The sequence below is a fragment of the Styela clava genome, unplaced genomic scaffold (assembly GCF_964204865.1).
Source record: "Styela clava unplaced genomic scaffold, kaStyClav1.hap1.2 HAP1_SCAFFOLD_145, whole genome shotgun sequence".
NCBI classification, from domain to species: domain Eukaryota; kingdom Metazoa; phylum Chordata; class Ascidiacea; order Stolidobranchia; family Styelidae; genus Styela; species Styela clava.
Window position 1 is genome coordinate 2,501 of NW_027556771.1, and position 5,000 is coordinate 7,500.

General features: G+C 55.8%; 2 non-coding genes and 1 pseudogene across 2 annotated transcripts; all 3 read left to right on the top strand.

Annotated features, from left to right (window-relative positions):
- The first annotated feature begins 2,267 nt into the window (after positions 1 to 2,267).
- Positions 2,268 to 4,077, top strand: LOC144419798 (small subunit ribosomal RNA). The gene has a single exon (XR_013474269.1). It is a non-coding gene; the product is annotated as a small subunit ribosomal RNA (ribosomal RNA).
- Positions 4,078 to 4,375: 298 nt separating this feature from the next.
- LOC144419785 (5.8S ribosomal RNA) lies at positions 4,376 to 4,529 on the top strand. The gene has a single exon (XR_013474260.1). It is a non-coding gene; the product is annotated as a 5.8S ribosomal RNA (ribosomal RNA).
- Positions 4,530 to 4,817: 288 nt separating this feature from the next.
- LOC144419794 (large subunit ribosomal RNA) overlaps positions 4,818 to 5,000 on the top strand; it is a 3,695-nt pseudogene continuing 3,512 nt past the window's right edge.

Here is a 5,000-nt window from a genome sequence, read left to right on the forward strand (position 1 = left end):
AGCCTAACCCTAGGTAAGGCATGTCAGAGCGAAAGACAGTAATTTCGAATGAGCCAAGAAAGAGCGGTGCGGGGCCGGTCGGAGCGCACCCTTTTCTCGGTGGCTGGCGGGCGAGAGAGTGCTGCGTCGCCGGCATCGGCGTCGAAAGAAGCCGAGCCGAAAAAAAGTTAAAGTACAAACGTGCAAGCATACTAACCTAACCCTAGGTAAGGCATGTCAGAGCGAAAGACAGTAATTTCGAATGAGCCAAGAAAGAGCGGTGCGGGGCCGGTCGGAGCGCACCCTTTTCTCGGTGGCTGGCGGGCGAGAGAGTGCTGCGTCGCCGGCATCGGCGTCGAAAGAAGCCGAGCCAAAAAAAGTTAAAGTACAAACGTGCAAGCATACTAACCTAACCCTAGGTAAGGCATGTCAGAGCGAAAGACAGTAAACTCGAATGAGCCAAGAAAGAGCGGTGCGGGGCCGGTCGGAGCGCACCCTTTTCTCGGTGGCTGGCGGGCGAGAGAGTGCTGCGTCGCCGGCATCGGCGTCGAAAGAAGCCGAGCCGAAAAAAGTTAAAGTACAAACGTGCAAGCATACTAACCTAACCCTAGGTAAGACATGTCAGAGCGAAAGACAGTAATTTCGAATGAGCCAAGAAAGAGCGGTGCGGGGCCGGTCGGAGCGCACCCTTTTCTCGGTGGCTGGCGGGCGAGAGAGTGCTGCGTCGCCGGCATCGGCGTCGAAAGAAGCCGAGCCGAAAAAAGTTTAAGTACAAACGTGCAAGCATACTAACCTAACCCTAGGTAAGGCATGTCAGAGCGAAAGACAGTAATTTCGAATGAGCCAAGAAAGAGCGGTGCGGGGCCGGTCGGAGCGCACCCTTTTCTCGGTGGCTGGCGGGCGAGAGAGTGCTGCGTCGCCGGCATCGGCGTCGAAAGAAGCCGAGCCAAAAAAAGTTAAAGTACAAACGTGCAAGCATACTAACCTAACCCTAGGTAAGGCATGTCAGAGCGAAAGACAGTAATTTCGAATGAGCCAAGAAAGAGCGGTGCGGGGCCGGTCGGAGCGCACCCTTTTCTCGGTGGCTGGCGGGCGAGAGAGTGCTGCGTCGCCGGCATCGGCGTCGAAAGAAGCCGAGCCAAAAAAAGTTAAAGTACAAACGTGCAAGCATACTAACCTAACCCTAGGTAAGGCATGTCAGAGCGAAAGACAGTAAACTCGAATGAGCCAAGAAAGAGCGGTGCGGGGCCGGTCGGAGCGCACCCTTTTCTCGGTGGCTGGCGGGCGAGAGAGTGCTGCGTCGCCGGCATCGGCGTCGAAAGAAGCCGAGCCGAAAAAAGTTAAAGTACAAACGTGCAAGCATACTAACCTAACCCTAGGTAAGACATGTCAGAGCGAAAGACAGTAATTTCGAATGAGCCAAGAAAGAGCGGTGCGGGGCCGGTCGGAGCGCACCCTTTTCTCGGTGGCTGGCGGGCGAGAGAGTGCTGCGTCGCCGGCATCGGCGTCGAAAGAAGCCGAGCCGAAAAAAGTTTAAGTACAAACGTGCAAGCATACTAACCTAACCCTAGGTAAGGCATGTCAGAGCGAAAGACAGTAATTTCGAATGAGCCAAGAAAGAGCGGTGCGGGGCCGGTCGGAGCGCACCCTTTTCTCGGTGGCTGGCGGGCGAGAGAGTGCTGCGTCGCCGGCATCGGCGTCGAAAGAAGCCGAGCCAAAAAAAGTTAAAGTACAAACGTGCAAGCATACTAACCTAACCCTAGGTAAGGCATGTCAGAGCGAAAGACAGTAATTTCGAATGAGCCAAGAAAGAGCGGTGCGGGGCCGGTCGGAGCGCACCCTTTTCTCGGTGGCTGGCGGGCGAGAGAGTGCTGCGTCGCCGGCATCGGCGTCGAAAGAAGCCGAGCCAAAAAAAGTTAAAGTACAAACGCGATGCTAATGAGCGAGCCGTTGTCTCGACTAATATGTAGGGGGCGTTCGATCGAGCGTCTGGCTTGAGCGCTTGTCGGCCTAGCAGAACGGTCGCATTGTTATGCCCGGGTTTTAGGCACCGCTGCAGGCGGCCGGCAGAGCTCTTGTTTGTGCGAAACTGAATGGATCGAGCCCGAGAGAGGGCGAGCAAAGAAAAAACGCAAATCGCTCCGCCTGGCACTGCCGGCGAGAGCGTGGACGTCGCGGCCAGCGACTGTCGAAGCTGAGTACGGCCGCAGGCGATCGCCTCGGTCTTAAACGAATGCGACGAGCACGCGCCGGGCGGCCCAGCAAGGGCCGAGCGCAGCTGTCGCAGCTATCTGGTTGATCCTGCCAGTAGTGATATGCTTGTCTCAAAGATTAAGCCATGCAGGTGCAAGTACGAGTTCTCGTAAAGCGAAACTGCGAATGGCTCATTAAATCAGTCTTGGTTTATTTGGTCTCGTAAGCGAAGTGGATAACTGTGGTAATTCTAGAGCTAATACATGCATTAAGCGCCGACTTCGGGAGGCGCGCTTTTATCAGATCAAAACCGACCGGGTTCGTCCTGTGACGTTTGATGACTCTGGATAACCACGCGGATCGTACGGTCTCTGCACCGACGACGTATCATTCAAGTGTCTGCCCTATCAACTGTCGAAGGTACGCTACGTGCCTACCTTTGTGATAACGGGTAACGGGGAATCAGGGTTCGATTCCGGAGAGGGAGCCTGAGAAACGGCTACCACATCCAAGGAAGGCAGCAGGCGCGCAAATTACCCATTCCCGACACGGGGAGGTAGTGACGAAAAATAACAATACAGGACTCTAACGAGGCCCTGTAATTGGAATGAGTACATCCTAAAACTCTTAACGAGTATCCATTGGAGGGCAAGTCTGGTGCCAGCAGCCGCGGTAATTCCAGCTCCAACAGTGTATGCTAAAGTTGTTGCGGTTGAAAAGCTCGTAGTTGGATTTTGGGCGAGCGCCGCCGGTCCGTCGCAAGGCGTGTCACTGGTTGCGTTCGCCTCACCTTCGGTTCTCCGTCGGTGCTCTTGACTGAGTGTCGGCGGTGGCCGATAAGTTTACTTTGAAAAAATTAGAGTGTTCAAAGCAGGCTGTTCGCCTGCATAGTGTTGCATGGAATAATGGAATAGGACCTCGGTTCTATTTTGTTGGTTTTCGGAGCACGAGGTAATGATTAAGAGGGACAGACGGGGGCGTCCGTACTCTGCCGTTAGAGGTGAAATTCTTGGATCGGCGGAAGACGAACTACTGCGAAAGCATTCGCCAAGAATGTTTTCTTTAATCAAGAGCGAAAGTCAGAGGTTCGAAGACGATCAGATACCGTCCTAGTTCTGACTATAAACGATGCCAACTAGCGATCGGGAGGCGTTACCATGACGACCTTTCCGGCAGCTTCCGGGAAACCAAAGTCTTTGGGTTCCGGGGGAAGTATGGTTGCAAAGCTGAAACTTAAAGGAATTGACGGAAGGGCACCACCAGGAGTGGAGCCTGCGGCTTAATTTGACTCAACACGGGGAAACTCACCCGGCCCGGACACAGGTAGGATTGACAGATTGAGAGCTCTTTCTTGATTCTGTGGGTGGTGGTGCATGGCCGTTCTTAGTTGGTGGAGCGATTTGTCTGGTTAATTCCGATAACGAACGAGACTCTGGCATGCTAAATAGTTACGCGACCTTCTCGGTCGGCGTCTAACTTCTTAGAGGGACTAGTGGCGTTTAGCCACACGAGATTGAGCAATAACAGGTCTGTGATGCCCTTAGATGTCCGGGGCCGCACGCGCGCTACACTGAGTGAAGCAGCGAGTGTCTAACCTAGGCCGAAAGGTCCGGGTAACCCGTTGAACCTCATTCGTGATTGGGATAGGGACTTGCAATTGTTTCCCTTGAACGAGGAATTCCCAGTAAGCGCAAGTCATCAACTTGCGTTGATTACGTCCCTGCCCTTTGTACACACCGCCCGTCGCTACTACCGATTGAATGGTTTAGTGAGATCCTTGGATCGGCCCCGTCGCGGCTGGCAACGGCCGCGTCGGCGTGTCGAGAAGACGATCAAACTTGATCATTTAGAGGAAGTAAAAGTCGTAACAAGGTTTCCGTAGGTGAACCTGCGGAAGGATCATTACCGAAGGTGGTGGTAGGCCCCGGCCGACCGCGCACTGAATTGTCTTTGGGTGCCGCCGAGAGGGCGGCCGTCAATCGGGGTTCCGCCCCGTGCGACACGCGTAACACGTTGGCATAGCAAGGCAGCCGAGTGCGATGGTGGCTTCTGGGCACCGCGCTCGATGTGCCGCCGGCCCAGCCCGGCGGTCGCTCGGCGCCGTTTGTTGGTGTTTTTGTGCAGTTGTTGTCGGTGGTGGTTTTGTGGTCGATCCCACAGTGTGACGTCCGCGCGCTTCGGCGCCGGGCGAAACGTCGAGGACGACTCTTAACGGTGGATCACTCGGCTCGCGAGTCGATGAAGGACGCAGCCAAGTGCGAGAAGTAATGTGAATTGCAGAACACATTGAACGTCGACCTTCTGAACGCGAATTGCGGTCTCGGGTCAATCCCGGGACCGCGTCTGCCTCAGGGTCGCGTTCGTCCTCACCCGAGGGCCGTCGCCTGGCCTCTGCGAAGACGGCCGGGCGTCGCCCCAAGTTGAAGCGGTCGCCGAGCTTTCTCGGCGCGACCGCGTGTCCCGTACACCGCCGGCCCCTCGACGTGTTCAACTACGTTCGAGGGGCGGGTCCAGGTCGGTCGGTCCGGTCACGAGATCAAGACCGACCGTGGGCCAAGGCGGCGACGGTACGCGCTCGGTCGGCGCCGGCGGCGACGACTTGCGATGCCAGCGGGCCGTGTAAGAAGCGGCCCGCTTGACACATACGACCTGAGTTCAGGCGAGAGCACCCGCTGAATTTAAGCATATTATTAAGCGGAGGAAAAGAAACCAACAGGGATTCCCTGAGTAACGGCGAGTGAACCGGGAAGAGTCCAGCGTCGAATCTGCGCGCTTTTCGAGCGCGCCGAGTTGTGACGTACGGAAGTCCCAGTGCGGCTGACGGCGAG